The sequence below is a fragment of the Camellia sinensis genome, chromosome 15, assembly GCF_055761805.1.
Source record: "Camellia sinensis isolate YWXY chromosome 15, ASM5576180v1, whole genome shotgun sequence".
Classification (NCBI taxonomy): domain Eukaryota; kingdom Viridiplantae; phylum Streptophyta; class Magnoliopsida; order Ericales; family Theaceae; genus Camellia; species Camellia sinensis.
This window is the reverse complement of record NC_138975.1, coordinates 124,370,747-124,391,894: the sequence shown is the minus strand read 5'-3', so window position 1 is coordinate 124,391,894 and position 21,148 is coordinate 124,370,747.

Here is a 21,148-nt window from a genome sequence, read left to right as displayed (position 1 = left end):
CAAGCCTTGGATCTAAACTTACTTAAGGAATGCCGAGATTGGGCTCTCGTGACTATGGCACGGTATCAGCAGCAGCTTGCCAGATCATATAACCAACGAGTGCAGCTACGCCGATATACCCCTGGAGAATTAATCCTTAAAAAAGTACTACTCGCATCCAAGGATCCCGCAAACGGTAAACTTGGCCCCAACTGGGATGACCCTTATCAAATTGACTCAATTGCTAGCAGAGGTGCGTACCGACTCTTAGATTTGAACGGAAAAAGATTGCCTCGACCTTGGAACTCGACTCATTTATGATAGTTTTACTATTAACATGTTCCTTAAATGATATTTTGGCTACCTTAGTTGTACATTCAGTTTAAATGCGCTAAATTATATGTATAACCTCTTGAATGATGTTTCTCTACTTTACAATTTATTATATCATTTCATACCAACTTCTTGATGTTTTTTCACTATGTGTCCTTTGTGTTTGGCACAATCGGCCGACAAAAAGGCTCTGAATTCGAAGCGTCCTTTGTGCTAGACACAATTGGCCAAAAGACTTCAAATTCGAAGCACCATTTGTGTTCGGCACCATTGGCCAAAAGCATCCGAATTCGGAGCACCTTTTGTGCTCAGCACAATTAACCAAAAGACTCTGAATTGGGAGCGCCGTTTGTGCTCAGCACGACTGGCCAAAAGCCTCTAAATTCAAAGTGCCCTTTTTGCTCGACACAATTGGCCAAAACCATCTGAATTCGGAGTGTCCTTTCTGCTTGAGACAATTGCCCAAAAGCCTTCAAATTCGGAGCGAGATTTGTGCTCGGCACCATTGGCCAAAAGCCTCCGAATTTGGAGCGCCATTTATGCTCGGCATAATTGGCCAAAAGACTCTGAATTCGGAGCGCCATTTGTGCTCGGCAGGACTAACCAAAAGAATCCAAATTCGAAGCGCCCTTTGTGGTTGGCATGATTGGCCAATTAAAAGTCTCCAAATTCGGAGGGCCTTTCGTGCTTGCACGATTGACTAAAAGCCTCCGAATTCAGAAAGCTGACTTCAAAGTGGGCAGGCAAACACCTGTAGTTGGAATCACCATTTTTAGCCAACTTTCATTCATACATAATATTGACGATTACAACTCTACAAAAAAATAAATAAAATAAAATAAAATAGAACAATCCTCAAGCTTTGTCCAATGGCGCCGCCTCTTCTTCATCATCTATCTTCTTGGCCTCATAGGCCTCAAACGGCAATAGGAAATTTTGATACAAGGGCTACGCCAAATCTACCCCTGCTGCTTTTAGGGCTCCGACCCATCCGTGTTTGAAACCATGGTTCTCACATCGACAAACATTATCTACCAGCTTTTTCTTTGTGATTTCAATGCCAATTGTTTGGCCTTCAAAGAATCCCTTATTATACGCCCTAGTCTCTATCTCTTCCTTAGCAAAAATATGACGGTGTCAGGATCGGATATTGCATGGTCTATTAAATGTCGCATGATTGCGTCTCTCCCAACCACATCTGTCACTCCCACTGAATAAACCTCGGCCACCTTGGCTTTTCGGGCTTCGCCTTTAGCTCGCTCCTTCATCTCATCCAACCGACGTTCTAGATTTTGAATCCGCCTATCTTTATGTTGAATCTTTTTCTGAACGGCGCGAAGTCGCATGTTGACTTCATATGCACTATAAAGTCCCTTCACCTCCATAAATGCCCTCCTTGAAAACTTCATAGTCACCTCGATTCATCATCAACTGTTGAACTTCTAGCAGGAAGATTTGTCGCGTAAACTCCTCGTCTAAGTTCGGGTTATGAACCACTGAGTCGGCTTTAGTCATGGGTTTGTTCCCAATAAAGACTAACATGCTCAGGGGGCACGGTGATCTATTCAACTCATGTTGCACAAAAGTCTGCACACTAGCAGCATGTGTGCTTCCTCTTTTCTGACCCCCATTTTTGAGAGATCTATTTCCCTCGTCCTTTCTAGGTGACCTGCATCGATGCCTGGGCGATCGACATCTCTCTCGCTCCTCTGACCCCACGTTTCCAGTTCGTGTAGGATCGTCACCAACTCCACGATGCATCTCTGTGTCTAAATCAGCCAAACTCTTCTCTTCTATTGTTGAAGAATGACCTTCCTAACATATACTATTACTCACCTCGACGATGCAACGTTTCCACTCACTGCTAACTTGCGTGACCTTTTTTGCGATAAATACCTCTATTTAAAGAGGTCAAGCCATAAATTTCTAGCTACGCTCTTCAATACTTACGGCTGCACCCTTCACGATGCACCTCTGGAGGCCGCTTTCTTTGACGTCGTCATCTGCGTCTCAACTGGAGCAGGGGCAGATCTATTGATATATTCAGCGCACATAAATATGAGTCCAAATTGACTCGTTATACCCTACTTGAGAACCTAGATCACATTATTATTAGTTATTCGACGTCATACATCCGCGTCTCAACTGGGGCAGGGGCAGATCTACTGATCTATTCAGTGCATATAAATATAAGTCTGAATTGACTCGTTATACCCCCTTGAGAACTTGGGTCACATTATTATCAATTATTTGGCGTCATACGTCTGCGTCCCAACTGGGGTAGGGGCAGGGCAGATCCATTGATCTATTTGGTGCATATAAATATGAGTCTGAATTGACTCGTTATACCCCACTTAAGCACTTGGTTCACGTTATTATCAGTTATTCGACGTCATGCGTCTGCGTTCCAACTGGGGCTGGGGCAAATCTATTGCTTTATTCGGCACAAAATGAGTCAGTTGGAGCATTCTCATTGATAAACGGAACTGAGTACAGATGATTCACTTTATATATGAAGACGACCCTATGAAAAATTCCGCAGGAAAACAACAAACATAAAAAACTAAAATAAAAACAAAAGATCACAAGAAATACAAACACGTTTTTTCCTAGTTTGCCTAATTACAAAACATTGTGTGTTCCAATTGGACACAACGCTCTATTTGGCTTCAGGGTTCTTCAGGGTCTTATTCCAGTGGCTCCACTTCTTTTTGCTCGTACGAAATCGGCAAATCAAGCGTCACCTTCACTATTGCCAAAGCTTTGAGCCAGCCATGTTCGAAGCCTTGATTTTCGAATTTCAAGGTTTCATCATCATACTTCTCTATGGCCGATAGTTCTCTAGCATCAAATGCTTTGGACGACTCTGCTTCCGTCTGCTCCTTTTCCCTTTTAGCCATTTGGAGATTAGCCTTGAGTTTTTCAATCTCTTCTTTCGCCTTTGCCAAAGCGGCATCAATTATATCGGCTCTCTCTTTGGTGGCCCTCCGAAGACGGTCGATTTGTTTTTTCTCCTCCTCTTCTGCAACAGCCTTGGTGTATTCTTCATTAGCCCTCCTTGCATCGGCCTCAACTGTTTTCGTCGCCATCACCAAGTCAGCAATGGCTGACTTGGACTTCATCTTCTCTTCTTCCACCTGTGATTTTAGAGAGTCGATTAATTCGACGATGTCATGGTGACAATGTCCAATTTTGGCAATCCGTTCCGCCGCCTAAAGCCAAACCAAACCAAAACCAAGCCTTAAGTCCCATCAAATGGGGTCGGCTACATGAATCCTTCTTCTCCACGCGGCCCTCTCAAAGGCCATTTCATTAGTCAAATTAAGTAGATTCATATCTCTATTTAAAACGCTAGTCAACATTAATCTAGGCCTACCCCATCCCCTAACACTTCCATCGACCGTTACAGCATCGCATCTCTTCACTACTGCCTCTGTTGGTCTCCGTTGAATATGACCAAACCATCTCAAACGATTCTCTCAACTTATCTTCTATCGGTGCTACTCCTACCCATTCTCGAATACACTCATTCCTAATCCTGTCTTGTCTAGTCTTACCACACATCCACCTTAGCATTCTCATCTCAGCCACACTCATCTTATCTACATGTTGTTTCTTGGTTGCCCAACACTCCGTCCCATACAACATAGCTGGTCTAATAGCCGTTCTATAAAACTTAACTTTTAGTCTAGTGGGTATTCATTTATCGCACAATACCCCAGATGCACTTCTCCACTTACACCATCCTGCCTTAATCCTATGGGCCACATCTGCATTAATCTCTCCCGCTGTTGTGATAATTGACCCTAAATAATGAAAATGTTCACTCTTAGGCAATTCTTGGTTCTCAATCTTCACTTCTCCTCTACTTTCATTGTTATTGTTACTAAATTTACACTCCATGTATTCTATCTTAGTTCTGCTTATCCGGAATCCTTTAGATTCAAGAGCTTTTCTCCAAATCTCTAACTTTGTGTTAACTCTTTATCTAGTCTCATCCATTAGCACAATATCGTCTGCAAAAAGCATGCACCATGGCACGACATCCTGAATATTTATCGTCAACTTGTCCATAACTAAAGCAAAAAGATAAGGACTTAAGGTAGATCCTTGGTGTAACCCTACATTGATAGGAAATTCATTTGTCTCTCTAGCTGGCGATCTAATAGTGGTCACCACCCCTTCATACATGTCCCTAATCACGTCAATGTAACCTTTTGTCACCCATTTCTTCTCTAACACCCACCATATTATATCCCGGGGCACTCTGTCATATGCTTTCTCAAGGTCGATAAACACCATATGAATGTCTCTTTTCATTTCTTTATACTTTTCTATTAGTCTCCTCAAAAGATAGATCGCTTCCATTGTTGACCTACTAGGCATAAACCCAAATTGATTCTCTGACACCTCTGTTATATCTCGCAATCGGCGTTCCATCACCCTCTCCCACACTTTCATTATATAACACATTAGCTTGATTCCTCTATAGTTGTTACAATTCTGGACATCACCTTTATTCTTATAGATTGGTACTAAAATACTCTTCCTCCACTCATCTGGCATGTTCCTAGTCAACAAAATTTTGCTAGACAACCCAGTCAACCAACCAACTCCCTTTTTACCCAAACACTTCCAATCTTCAATAGGGATATCATCGGGTCCTAAAGCCTTATTTAATTTCATCTTCTTAAGTGCAATTTACACTTCAAAGTTCCTAATCCTGCGATAGAACCTATAGTCTTGGTTTATCGTATTACTGGCTATTTCTTCTCTTATTGTCGTACCTCCATGTTCCTCATTTAATAGTTTCTCAAAATAATTCTTCAATCTTTCCTTAATCTCATCATATTTCACCAATACCTTAGAATCCTCACTCTTGATGCATTTTACTTGATTAAAATCTCTTGTTTTCCTCTCCCGTATCTTAGCAAGTTTGTATACCCTCTTCTCTCCCTTCTTACTATCTAGTCTAGTGTATAGGTCATCATATACTTTCAACTTGGGCTCTCCCACTACTTTCTTGACCTCTTTATTAGCCAATCTATAGCTCTTAAGGTTTTTCTCAGTTCTATCCTTCTGCCACTTTTTAAAGCACGCTTTTTTTGCCTTAACTACCACTTGAACCTCTTCCCTCCACCACCAAGTTTCCTTAGAGCTGGGTCCCATTCCTTTCGACTCTCCAAGCACTTCCCTTGAGATTCTCCTCATACAATTGGCCATCAAGTTCCACATAGTGTTAGCATCACCTTCTAAGTCCCAAGTACCTTCCTTATCCATTCGATTCTTAAATATTTCTAGTTTATTCCCTTTTAGGTCCCACCATCTCGTCCTACGACGCCCACCATCGTTCTTAGCTTGGTATTGCCCTCTAAAACATAAATCTAGTACCAAAATCATATGTTGAGAGACCAGATTCTCTCCAAGAATCACCTTACAATCATTGCATTTTAGGCGGTCCACTTTTTTCACTAAGAAGTAATCTATTTGACTATTAACTAATCCACTCTTAAAGGTTATCAAATGCTCTTCCCTCTTCTTATCCATAGTATTGGCCACCACCAAGTCAGAAGTCAACACAAAATCTAAGATACTGTCTCCAGCCTCATTTCTGTCACCAAAATAGTATCCACCATGCACCCTTTCATAACCTAGTTTATCTATGCGTACATGGCCTTTAAAATCTCCACCTATAACCAGGTTCTCTTCTACGAGTATCTCCTGTAAGATCTCATCCATTTGCTCCAAAAAATCCCTCTTAGTCTGATCATCTAACCCTACTTAAGGGGCATATGTGCTAATAATGTTTACTATATTCCCTCCAATAACGAGTTTAACTAGCATAATCCTATCTCCTTTCCTAGTGACCGCCACTACACTTTCCACAAGACCCTTGGCAATTATGATTCCTACCCCATTCCTGCGTCTATCCTTACCACTATAATATAGTTTAAAACCGGTATCCTCAATTTCCCTAGTTTTCTCTCCCATCCACTTAGTTTCTTGTATGCAAGTTATACTAACTCTCCTCCTAATCATAACATCTACCAAGTCCATCGTCTTACCAGTTAAGATTCCTATGTTCCAAGTGGCTACCCTAAACCTATAGTCTTGGACTAGCTTCTTTACTAGCGCTCGTCCAGAAAAGCGCGGAAACCTTTGCCCATTTTTCACCGCACCCAGGCGTCGATGCGGCGCCCCTTACTCACTTTTCGAAACACCCGGAGGCAGGCACAATGCGTCATTTGAGAGGAACGACCTAACATTTAAACGATTCAAAGTAGGATTCATTTTCATAAGGGATCCGAGCGGCTTTTTTACGTGTTGGCTGTCGGCTACCTAACACACAACCCTCCTCCTTAACCCGGGCTTGGGATCGGCGGAGTTGTTAACAACCCCGGCGGAGTTACAAGTGAGAGTCAAGTGTTAGTATACGTGTAACAAGTGATAGTCTTTAAATTCAAATGAGTATTTGGACAAATGTTACTGACCAAAATGGTCGACTGAGCTACCAAGGCAATTGAAAGCAAGTCAAATTTCACGCGAAATGCCACCTTGGTTGCCAAAGAGCCAGTTAGGACTAAAGCACCCTTTATTTTTGGTTGTATCGTAAACGGCGCAAAAAGATCAAGAGAAATCGAAACTCTTGGCCGTTTATCCATCGGCTGCTCTGTTAATTCGACGGCGACCACAGAGGATTTGGTCAATCCCTTTTGCCCCCTTGACTCAACATGTGTTTCTTCAATCGCTGGCTCCTGGAGTTTGGCCACCCCTTTCAATCGGATCGGCAACTGACTGATCAACCATTGAAGGAGCCTCTTGGCTTCCACCAACATCCATTGTTCTCCTCATCACCGCCATCTTTGCGGCGTTCTTCTGCCTCGTAAATTGGGCAAGCAATTCGTCGGCCATGTTTTCAGTTCCAGACCCAGGCAGATCCTCTAAATCAATAAAGATGTCTTCTTTTCGGGAGAAGTCCTTTCAGCCAATTGGAGATGGGCTATTCCTTTTGTCAAAGCCAATTTGGTCAAAAGCTAGATCGACTTCTCTAGTTAATTCTTGTTCCTCTGCTTGATGGATAGTCGAGTCGGTAGAAACGTCTGAATCAACACGTTCTAGTTGGACTTCTTTTATACCTAGATTAGTGCCTCTTGCACCTTGTGCGATGATTTTGCCTACTTGTTTGCCGACTGGAGGACCTCCAAGACCAATATCCCTAAGGTTAGTAAAGCTAGGGAATATTAGAGCCGTGAGCTGCTGTTCACCTCTTGGAATCAAAATATGATCCACTGCCACAAAGGTCGAATATATAGGGTCGTATCTCAATAATATGTGAGCAGCGTGTCCCTGCCCTTGGAGAGTCGGACGACCAACGTAGTCAAAAATGATCTTCACTTGCACAAGAACAAGTTTGTCTGTTGAAGAAAAAGCTCTCTTAAGATCGTTACCTATGCAAAAAACAAAAACAATCAGCATGCATATTTCAGGCCGAATCAAAATCAAATTGGTAAGAGACCTAGTTAGCCACCTGGCTCGCTTTTCTGTCTAGGCACTGAGTGTAGACATTCTTCTTTTTCGTCGAATTTCCAATTGCCTTGGACGGCGACCATGACGTCGTCGACCCTCTTGCCAGAGCTGGCAAGCATCATAACCAAGTGGTGGTCTACATCATCAACCTTGCTGACCAGACGATTTAGCCAAGGCATAACAGTGCTGAATCGTGGAGATTCCTAGGTTAAGCCCGAATCAGCGGTTTAGTTCGATTATGCTCATTATTATTTGATAGAAGTTTACGTTAGGCTGGGAAGGCATCAAACCCTAAGGATGAAGAATGGACCTAAGAAGGGGATGGATGGAAAAACGGACTCCACCCTCAATGATTAACAGTAAAGGGAATACAATTGTGTTTGTATTAGCCCTTTCCATGTCAACCACATCATCCCCAACAAGGGTCAGTCAAACATCATCTGGGATCAAGAAGTGGCGGTGAAAGGAAGCTACTCGATCCTCAGAAAGAAGAGCTTTCTGGTATTTAGCCATGGCAGTAAATGGGAAGGCCAAAATGAAAGCAAAAAGAGATAGGAAACGATTGGATTGAAAATACTCAAGAAAAATAAAGGGAGAGACTTCAAGGCCCAATGGATCATGACTAGGGCCGTATAGGATCAAAGCCCAATGGGCCATGACTAGGTTGCCGAATTGACATGAAGGCACATATATCGAATTGTCAGGCCATAAGCCGAAATCGAGCAGTCCAAGGGAGACAGAAGGGCTCTATTGGATCAAATTGCTAGCCCATTCCATAAGAGTGTAGTGAAAAGCAAAAGATTATAAAAAGGAGAGGAGGAGCCTGAAATAAAGGCATACAAAAAACAAATAAGAACTTAGACTCCAAGTAAGACAGAACACTAAGGACAGATAGATACAGCTGACTAATCCATCAGAGTGAGAGCTCTGGCACCGTTGACCAAAGCCATATACCCATTGCAAACGATATCCAAGTGATCTTGGAGGCCAACTTGGATCAAAGGAGTATTTCCAGAATTCACTTCCCCACAGTTAATTTATTTATTCTATTGTAACATCAGTGAACTTGGCTTTCGAATGTTCTTATTGTTTTTTTATTTGACTTACAAATTCGGATTCGATTGATGCAAAATTCGATCTAGTTAGTTACTATTTTTATAATATATATATATATTCCTAAAATTGCTTTATTTTGCTAGGTGTTTGATTTGAGGGCAACCAGAGTTTGTGAAATCTACTATAGATGTATTTCTAAAAATTGTTCATTTCAATAAGAGTTTTTAAATATTTTGTTTGGGACATTTCAATAGATCATAACCTCTTGTTTCAACATATAACAACTCTATAATGGCTCAGATCTGAACATATTTATTGTTGAATAGATCTATAATAACATTGAAGAGATCTGTTCAAAATTTGAATAGATAACTTTTTATTTCAACCCACCCCCCTCCCAAAAAAAAAAAATAGTTTGGTTGAACAGATAGTTTAGTGTATTTGAACAGATAGTTTGGTTGAATAGATAATTTTCACTCTCTAATTTACACAAATAAAAAATTAAAACATATACATTTAAAAAAATTCAATAGATAAAAAAATTAGATAGACAAAAAAAGTGAAGAAATTTGAATAGATAGATTTAATTTGGAGAACAAAATTTAGATAGATAAAAATTAAAACAAGAATTTCAACAGATAATAAAAAAATGGACAGATATTTGAATAGATAAGGGAAAAATTGAAGAGATAGTCAAAAAAAATTAAACAGATAAAAAAATATTTGAACAGATAGTTATAAATTTGAACAAATAGTCAAAAAAAGTCAACTAATAAATTAAAGGATAAAATTGAAAATAAGATATCCGTCCAAAATAACAAAAAGATTTCTCACCAAATTATTTCGTAAGGGTAAGGATTGTCTCAAGTCCGGTTTTGGACTAGACCGTATTGTTGGGTCTTTGTGGGCCCACCACGGAGCTTGCATTGCTGATCCGAACTATTCAATGTGTAGGGTTCATAGAGTACTTCATCCTTAAAAACAATAACGTTGATCAGATATTAATTGCTACTTGATCAAATCACATTTTTGTTAACAATTTTTTTAAAATCATATTGAACATTGACATAAATGTGATCTAATCAAATGACCATCAATATTAGATCAACGTAATTTTTTTGTAGAAATGAAGTATTCAGCGAGCGTTATACATTGAATGGTTTAGATTATTGATACGGGCTCCGTAGTGGGCCCACAAGGCCTAACAGTACGGTCTAGTCCGATTACAGACTGGACACAAGCCACACCCCACTACAACAAAAGTAACCTATGGTGACGAAAAGTAGTGAAGAAAATAAATTTTGTCACTAAATAAGAATAATCTGTGACGAATTATAAAATTTTCACGTATAATAAAAAAAAATAATAGGTGACAAAATTTATTTTTGTCAACAAATACTTCTTTTTAGGTGAAGAAAAATTAAGTTTCGTCACCGAAGGTTTTCCCGCTAATATTTTTTGAGTGGTGCCAAAATTTTAGACTTTTGGTGGCAAAAATTTTTGTCACAAATTATAAAATTATTAGCGAGGAATACATTTTCGTCACCAATAATTTTGTATATATGTATATATATTTTTTTGAGAAACTTGATTTTAAATGTTTTAAGACCATTTGGTGGGAAATATATTTTTGCCACTAATAATTTTTAATATTTTTAGACATTTTAGTGAGGAAATTATTATGTCACCAATTTTTGAGGAAAAATTTTAACATATTGGGTGGTAATGGAAAAAATAAACTACTAACTTTTTTTCCCCATTTTATTTTTGTTTATCAATTTTTCTCTCTCCTCTCTCTCTCTCTCTCTCTCTCTCTCTCTCTCACACACACACACACACAACAAAAACACAAGTTAATTAACTCTCTAAACCTATGGTGACGAAAAGTAGTGAAAAAAATATTTCGTCACTAAATAAGAATAATCCGTGATGAATTATAAAATTTTGTCACATATAATAAAAAGTAAAAATAATAGGTAACGAAATTTAATAAATACTTATTTTTAGGTGAAGAAAAATTAAATTTCGTCACTAAAGATTTTCCCTATATTTTTTTTTTTTTTGGGTTGCGTCAAAATTTTGAGATTTTTAGTAAGAAAAAAAGTTGTCACCAATTATAAAATTATCAGTGAGGAATATATTTTTGTCATCAATAATTTTAAATATTTTTTTAAAAAAAATTAATTTTAAATATTTTAAAACTATTTAATGAGAAATATATTTTTATGGTCAATAATTTTAATATTTTAAAATTTTTAATGACAAAATTATTTTATCACTAACCAATCTTGAAGGGGGGAACTTTGAAATTTGACGATAATAAAAAAGAGGAATCCTAAAAAAAACCATACCCAATGGCTACCCATGGATACCCTACCCGAAATACGTGGGTTTCCCTATTTTTCTATCCATCGGGTCAGTCGGTGATCTAGTTTTAATTATCCATCGGGGAATGGGTCACGAAATGGATATTGCTCATTTCTCCATATGTTTTGACACAGCTTGGGATTTCTCACTCCCACTTCACATACTGCTCATTTGATTTCTCACTCTCTCTCTCACTCCCACTCCAGATCAGAGTTCCAGCGTGGTGAGTTCTATCATTCTCCGGCGATCTTGTTGGCGCTTAACACAATTCTCCAGATTGGTGAGTTCTCTCTCTCGTTTCTCTCTCTCTCTCTCTCTCTCTCTCTCTCGTTCTCTCTTGTTCTCTGGTTATTCACGACCCCTCTTACAACGACGTGTGTTTGGGGACTACAAACCACTCGGAGGTCGTTAGGGTTCAGTATGATCCCAAGGAGTGTAGCTATGAAACCTTGCTTGATGTGTTCTGGTCCAGGCATGACCCTACCACGCTTAATCGTCAGGTGGCTTTGTTGAATTTTGTGGTTTTGGTTGTTTAATTTTAATGGGTTTTGGTTAATTTTGATGGGTTTTGATTGATTTGCTATCTAATTGAATTGGTACTTAGCTTCTTGTGACTTGTAAACAAAAGGGCTTTATCAGGTTTTGCTAATTGTTAGAATAGTAATTAGTCATTTAATTTATAGGTAGATGCTTGAATTTTGAGGGCTTTCGATTTTTAATCTTTGGGTTTGATTTTTTGATGGGTTTTTTTTTTCCCCATCTTAAGAGGCCTTTTTTTCATGGCGTTTACTTTGATTTTCAACTAATGTAGCACAAAAATCTATATGTATATACCTGTATATATATATAGGTTTCCTACCCATTTTCTTTGGAGCTGAATCTGGTTCTGGTTCTGTTTCCAGATTCACTGCCATTGTAGAGTCCAAATAATCAGAATGGGTATTGCTCCTTGCATCTATACTTTTGCCATCATCTTTTTCATTAATAAAATGGCCATTACTACATGGACAAAGCAATAACAATTACAACCACAAAGTTCTACATGGCTGAGACAGTTCATCCCAATCTTTAATATCAGACAAGTTGTCCTCATTTTTCCAGAAGCATGTCATTTTCATTTTCTTTCATTGTCTTTTGTTCAAAGAGAACCTTTTTTACTGCAGACTTTAGATCATAATGAGAGTTGGGAGGGTATTTTTTTCCCAAGATTGTAGACATGTAATTGATTTAGCCACATTCTCATTCAGTTAGTTTTTTTATTTTTATTTTTTTTAAAGCTCTTTTGCTATGTCAGGTGTAAACACTATTAGGAACATAGTTTTCAATTGAGACACTAATATTCAGAATTCCAGTATCCGTATGGCTGATTCGGAGGTACTTGCATTGGATAACACTGTGCCTGATGGTTGTATCAACTATTTTTGAGACATTTAGAACTTGTTCCATTAACATATGAACCCGTTCTCAGAATGTAATAAACAGCAGCTCAGCATTACTGATGTACTATTACTATTATCATTAGAACAAGGGTTTTTGATTTATTTTGAAGAGTTCATTAGTAAATGACTAACCAATCAAACATGGCCAAAATGTGAGGGAGACATTATATTTATCATCACTTATCTGGTCTAGAATGAGAATTACTATTACTATTATCTTTCCTTCATTTGTCTTTGTGAAATGTCTTTGCTTAATTCTAATTTTTTTGGTACACCAAGTCAGATTTGAGTTGGAACATTTAGATGGCATCACTGATTTGATCTAGTTAAGATGAATGATAGAGGATGTGTTTTTTTCCTTAACTTCAATGACGTATATTTTTTGGAATTTTTTTTCTAATGTTTAGAACTTGAATATGAAAATGTCTTTATGTTCCGTTCAGTCATTTTGTTAGTAGGAGAATCTATTTTGTACTAGGAGAATCTCTTGCACTGTGAGCATGATTTTATCTATTTTTGGTTTTTATAATTCTGGGTTTTTATATACTATAATTAAAAAATAATCCTAACCGTACATTACCTTACCATATGAGAGTGTGAGAGGAGAGATAATGAGTTAAATACATAGTGAGACTAGAAGTGGAGAGATAAAAAAGGGAGAGACTTGATGGTTAGTGATATAATTCCATCTATCAATCAAGTAACATATTCATCTTAAGTGGTTTGAAAAGAAAAAAAAAGAAATCAGAGAATGAATTAATACATTTTTTTAGACTTTTTTGGGAATACAAAATGTGACGGAGCTTCAAAAACATGCTTCACCACCAAGTGGGAGTGCTGCCTTATAATGTTAATAGTATAGATTTGGTGCAGACAGATCTTGACAGGGCTTATGCACAGATTAGTCTTGATGAAATGCTGCTGTTGCTAGAGTGTTGCTACTGCTGTTGGAGTGTTGAATTGGAATTTTTGTTGAATGTGCATTGTTGTATTGGAATTTTTGTTGCTTTTAACTTTTGTTTTGTTTATTTTTATTTTTTTATTTCTTTTGCTTTTAGTTGAATTAGTGTGTTGTAAATATAGATGTCAATGAAATTCGATTGAAAAATTTGTACGAAATTTGGGCATGATTACATTTGAGTTATTTATTTAATTTAATATTAAATCTCCCTTTTACATGATTCTTGTAAGATTTTGTTTTTTCTTTTATCGTCTTTAAAATGTTCTGATGTGGCGTGATGTGGCACCATCAGATGAAAACAATTATATAATTTTTTATTTTTTTTTCAATCACTAAAAACTTATTTGATTGTCTTAAAATTATATATTCGGTTACTTTAAAACTAACTTCTTAATTAATTAATTAATTTGTATTTGATTTTGTTGTTAAGTCAAAAAAATTAAATTAAATGTATATTTAGCTTTGGTTAAAAAAAAAAAAATAGGGTCAAGTTAGGTTGGGGAAAATTCAAACCGATTAGGGGATGGGGAGGGTAGTATCCATAGAGGATGGGGAATGGGGAATGGGTAAAAAGAATTATAAGGGAATGGGGATGGGGAATTAATAACCACCCCATTGCCCTCCATTGCCATCCCTAAACCCTATTGATTCTCCCCCACCTTTTTTTTTTTGGTGCTCTAGTTTTCGTCTCATCCCTCTCTTTCAAAACACACAAAGGTATGGCCTCTCTCTCTCTCTCCTCTCTCTCTCTCTCTCTCTCTCTCGTAGTTGTTTAATGGTGGGGTAAGGGTTTTCGGTAACGTGGTGGCGCTGTGGTGGGGATGGAATAGTGTAATGGAGGTGAGGTGTGAGAGGAGGGCTAGCGGTGCTATAGTAGGGAGGGAAAGGGCAGGCATTTTGGATTTGTGGTGGAGAAAAAGAGTAGTTTTGTGGTTGTGGATAAGAGGGAAGGAGGCAATAGATCTATGGTAGTAGGGGGTTGGAGGGGCTGTTTCAAGAGGCAGAAGGGGAAGTGTAACCAGCTGGGATAGGGGTTCCTAAGGGGAATGAAGAAGTTGGGGAGCCAAAAGAGGGTTGGGAGAGGGAGACGGTGTAGAAGCCCTTGTGTTTGATAAAATACCTGTGTGAAACATTAGCATATTGTTGGGTATTTTAGAGTTGAAGGGTCATTTTAGTTCACCAGCTTTGAGTTATGTTTGAAAAAATTTCCATCACAAATCCAAGACTTGCATTTTAATTCTCCTTCATTACATTGTAAAATTGATTTTTTTTTTTTTAAATGTATTCTATGGGTTAACATTGATTTCTTCTGTATTGTCACAAATTGCTACTATTTGCAAATTTTGAAAGTAATGAGGTATGATTGCTAGACAATCTTCGTGTTTAGTCTTACGAGTAAATGCCAAGACTGGGTTTTTAGCCACATTTCATAAAGGATTTCCTTCTTGTAATGTTTGATGAGCAATTTTCTTTGCTTGCCTAAATAATATGTTTGTAGTCTGTACTCTGTACTCTGTACTCTGTAACACATAGTAATGTTGCTAGTCTTAAATTTGTGAATTTGTTGATATCTTACTATCACAAGGTAAGATTCTAGGAAGTGGGATTTACCCTATATCTGTTTGCCTGAAACTACTTTTGTGAATTAGTCTGTGTGGGCAGGTGATGTATACAAAATACCTTCAAGAAAGAAAAGAATTGGTCCAAGCATTGCACAAGGATATAAAACTCTCTGATCTTCCCAAGATAACTCAGGTTTTTGTATCTCTTATTTTGTCTGTCACCATATTATTTAGCTCCTTCTTTGTTTCTCAGTTACTAGTTTGATTGGCTCGCTAACAGCGTAATTTCTCTATGATGTAGCCCATGTTAATAATCTGTGGAAATCAAGATCAGATATTTCCACTGGAATTGGCGCACAGATTAAAAAGGTCAATACAAAGAATTTTATAATTTTAGTAACATTTTTTAGTTGTAAGGTTTTGTATTTTGGCCCTCTCTGGTTTCCAAGAGGTTGGAGGAAAAGAAAATGACAGCTTGTAACCTTTTTTATTTGCAAGATTTCTCAAGTTTTAATATCATTTGTCTTCTTGGCAACCAAGTGGGGCTTTTGCATTTTCTAATGCTTTGAATTGCTTTAAAGCCTGAGGCTTGATTCATTTTCATTGAATCATGTTCCATTTATTTTTTCAGCCATCTGGGTGAGAACACACACTAGTGATCATAAAGAATGCAGGTCATGCAATCAATGTAGAGAAGTCGCAAGAGATGTTCAAACATTTGAAGTCATTCCTTGTCGATTCTTCCTCCTAAACTCAAAAGCAATGGCAACAACGGCAAGACAGACTAAAGGATTTAGGAAAAAAGGAAATTCGAATTAGGAGCTGTTCTGACCATCCTCATGTGGGTTATACAGAATGTTTCAGACAACACAAGTTATTTAGAGATTTGAAAGTTTTCATTATAGATTTTTAAAAAGATATGTATTTTATACAGTAAACAGTGCATATAAAATGAGTCTCACTGGACCTGTGCACGCATGGTAAATTACTGACTTGAATTTAGGTTTGATGACTGTTGCAGAGGCTCTTTAACTATTAGTTGGATAATGAACTATTCGCCTTAATATCATTGCAGAACCTGGCTCCAGCCATTGCAGGCACCAAAAGAATCTAAAACAGTTGAGAGTTCGGGAAATAAGAGGATTAATGTTAGTGGATCAAGTAGTTCCAGCAGTGACTCTGGTTCTTCTTTAAGTGGTAAATGTTATCTATTTTAGTTATTATGCAGTATTTGTATATCTATATTCACCGTAATTCGACTTCCCTTTAAGGGTTTCTGTTTGATTGTGAAATACATTTATTAATTGAATCTCATACACTACTTACAGATTCCGATAGTGATAGTTCCTCTGCATATGGATCAGATGCAGGGAGGTTACCTAGGGATTGAGTGGATTCTGAATAGGAGATAGCTGCACTGCTATGTTGGGTACAAAAATAGAGAGAGAGGGAGAGAGAGAGAGAGAGAGAGGGAGAGAGAGAGAGTGGGTACATGCACCAAATATCCAATAGATGCTCATATAAAAGAGGGTCAAAGATGTTCTCATTAAGTTTATTTGTGAGAAAACTCTTAAGGTGCTCTGTATGTGGCTCTATTTCAAGAGGGATGGAGAACAAAATTCATAAACTTGACACCAAAATATTTTCTCACAAGTCTTGTTCAGTGACATCTAATTAATGCCAATGTGTTTTTATCCATTGCAGATGAAAGCTTGGGCAAAAGCACAGGATATTAACAATTCGAACAATGAACTCCTTATCCATAATATTATTGGTTGCATTCCATCTCCAAGTATGATTATTTTATCATGTCTCAGTGGTACTGGACAGTAGTGAAAAGGTCAAAAATTTAAACATCGAAATGCTTAGTATTAGTAGATTATGTACAGGACATCAAGGTTGATCATTTAACAAGAATGGCTTAAGTTCTTAGATCGGGAGTCATTTATCTATCATAGATAGTGAATGTTGTAGTTTCTGTGATTTTTTTTCTGAGTTCTTGAATAAGTTGTAAATTTTCTCACGCTTCAATGATTTTTTCCCCCCTTCTTTTGTACTTTCCTAAGCAGCTTTCTACTGTGTTCAGATTGATGCTAGTCATAACACTTCAGTTCCTGGCTATTTTGTGAAAAATTGATATAGTTTTCCTTTTCTGCCAGCTCTCTTGAAATACAAGAGCAAAAGGAGGAAATTCAATCACAAAAAGAAGAAATTACAACGCAAAAACATGAAATTCAAGCACAAAAAGACGAAGTTAGAGGAGGAGGTATCCCATGAACTCGTAGATTGCCTTTTTGGTAAGTCTTGCTTGTTTTATCTTTTTATTTTTCTCATGTTGATTAGTATATACTAATTAAAGCACAGTAGTTTGACTAATTAATAACTAAGATTTAACAAGTTTCAAGATGTATTTAATGAAAATAGATTCATTAGTTACTTCTTACTTAGCATGACCCTAGTGAAAATACACACTAACCAAAGTAGAGACAAAACTATGTGTTTACTTTTTTGTGTATTTTTTCTAGGCAGTGTTGGAGTTACTCTAAGTTAGTGATGTGATTAATAGGACCTTGCCATGTAGAAAGGACCTTCTGGTTGTTAAGCTAGATTTATTGTGTACACAATTTGTATTTACATGGATAGAGCTATTATTTGCTAGCTATTGATGTCTCTGTAACCCAGCTTTTGATGTCTCTCTAATCTAGCTTTTGATGTCTCTGTGGATAATTTTCACTTAAGAACCTTTATAGAGATATGCAAGCCCCTTTGCCATTCCCAATATGATGTCGAACTGCTACTTCCAGCTTAGAATTTGAGTCTTGTTCTTATCCGCATGGAATAAAAGAGTGTCGCCACTTAAAGATACAATTGAAAGAAGGTGCAAGGATATCTCAGATTTTACTTTATATGCTTTTGTCAATTATAATATAGCCACACCAAAAAAAAAAAAAATTACAAGTTTTGGGTCATAGTAATGTGAAACTCCATCAGGGAGTAGGATTAATCTCATATAGACAAGTTGATAGTAAAAGCAGTATTAGTTAAGAGTTTTTTGGAAACTCTTAAAACATATAAGTATGTTTGCCTAGTTTTTTGGAAAGCATGTTTGCGTGGTTTGTTATGTGATATGGTTACTTGAATACATCTGTAATTGCAATTTTGAGTGAATTTAGTGATCCTTTAATTTGTGTAGTAATGCAAGTTACACAATTAACTTCAATTACACAAATCTAATGATACATGGGTTCTTCTAAATATATGAAGAAATGTAAAAATGTGTATTGCTCCCATTTTATTGCAAAAAGATGAAAATAAGAAAAAAATTTAAACAATTTAGTATTTTATCTTTAGCCAAAAGCAGCCAAAATTAAAAACCAAAGTAAGAGCCAAAAAAACATGAGCATGTTTATAAATAAAAAATAAAAAATTACAATGATTCCTTATCAAAGAAGATTTGATTAAGGTTTTTGTTGGGTACAAATTCATAAACAAGGCGGTCTGGACCTTCAATGGTACAACCCAAAAGTCTTACAAGGTTCTTGTGTAGAATTCCACAGATCAAATTTACCTCATTGAAGAAGTCATCGACCCATTGTCATGAATCAAATGTATCTCAATGCTACATTATATTTTCAAGCTATTAAATATATTCTGGCATTAGTGATAGTGATATATGGTATTCCTACAGTCTTTTGGCATCTTCTGTTATCTGTGTTGCTTTATCATCAAGGATCACCTCAACTCTTTGAAGTTTTGGATTGTTATATGCATTTCTACCAAATTAGTTTATAAAAAAAAATTATTTATATATGAGTTTAGATATAATTCATAATATATTAATGTTTTCCTTATTTATTTTCTTTGCAGATTGGTTTTTGATGACGTTTATTAGAAGCATATATACTTGCAAATCAAGATCAAAGTGTTGAATTTTTTTTCTGAACTGATACTTAGTTCTAGTTTTAAACCTAGTTGAGTGTTATTTTTTTTGGTAGACTCCACGTTAGTTCATTTTGGAATTTGTTATGATGGTTTTTTTTATTGTACTTAATGGATTATTATTAAATTTGTTTGATGGATATATTTTCATTTATGATATAAATTGTTTAGTGAATTATTTTGTGGAGTGGTGTATAATAGCTAGTAGATTTCTTAGTACATTTAAAAGGCTATTGCGATATAAGTAGGGATATTTGTGAAATAATAATTTAAATTGAAATACAAAATATGGAACAAGTTCAGTGACAAATTTTTTTCGTCATTTGTACTTGTTATTATGACAAAGTGACCACTCGTCACTAATAAACATTTTTTGTGACAATTTATTGTAATTTATATATGAAACATTTCATTGATTTTGTTGTTTGGTGACTAAAAATTTCGTCACCCATGTATGACTTTTGGAGACGAAAAATTTCGTCACCTTTACATCTTACTGTGACGAAATTATTTCCTCATCAATGATCAACATGTGTGACAAATTTATTCGTCAACTAAAGTTATAAATATGGTACTGAATAACTATTTGGTGACGAAAGTGAGAATTTTTGGCGACAAAATGTTGTTATATTGGTGACAAAAAATTTCGTCACTGAAGTAAATTCATTGGCGACGAAATTATTTTTCGTCACGATGGTTTTTAGTGACAAACATTCAATGATGAAACAGGTGACGAAAATATTTCCTCACAAATATCTATAGTGATGAAATTAGCTCTTTGGAGGCAAAAAAATTTCGTCATTCAAGACCCAACTTGTTGTAGTGCCCATTTCATAAAAAGTGAAACTCTCACCAACAAAAAATATTCATTTAACCTAATACCTTATACTTTATTTAGATTAGATTTATCACAATTTTCTCATTTGCTTTTTTATTTACAATATAGGAACTAAATGGTGTGATATCTTAATTCTAATGTATTTTTCAGTGCTTTGTGTTAATCAATAAAAATCATCTTAATTTTAGTACATCATTACATGAATTAATTTATTGCACTTGGTTGTAATTGAAATATTTTAATTTGTTTAATCATTAGTTTAATTTTACTATTGTAATTTGTTAACAGTTTATCAATTCATTACCAGTGTAAAAGACAACTTTATTTTTTTTGATAATGTATTTCAACGGTTTCAAATATTTTTCACTGTGTAAGGCAGAGATTTTCCCTAGTTCATAACTAATAGCACAATAGATAGTAACATAAGATATCACAAAATTTCATAAATTTGCTCACTATAAAGTCTCGTAGCGAAAACCACAAAATCTCATAAGAAGTTTTTGTTTTTGTTTTTGTTTTTGGGTATGATATACATCCTTTGGTAACTAAAACCACAAAACTTTATAATTTATTTTTTATGGGAAACTTACTGATAAGTCCCATGTACCAAATTCAAAACCCAGCTAATCCCAAAACAAAATACTTGCACCAATTAGTGCAATACATTTTTAATTGCTACCAAAAAATCCTTTTTTTTTTTTTTTTAATTTACAGACACTGTTCACATCTTACTACTGTAGGACTTCCGTCAAACGATCGCCGGATACTCGTCGGAATGTTCAACATCGCCGGGAAGTCGCCGGAGTTTCGCCGGAAGTTCGCCGGAGTGTTAAGAACATTAATGGAAGTCGTCGGAAGGTTCAGAACGTTCACTGGACGTTAAGAACATCACTGGAGACTCACCGGAATGTCTAGAATATTGCCGGAAAAAAAAAGAATAAATAGATAAATTATAGCAAAAAAAAAAAAAAGCAAAATGTGCTAAATATTGATAAACTAAAAGAAAAAAAAAATGAAACGACAAAAAACAGCAACAATGGAGAAAACATATGTTATTTTTCAATATTTGTAAGGTTCAAGCAAATAATCTCTAAATAGTGATCAAACTGAAAAGTAAGTTTTGAAACTGTAAAATATTACAGTTTCA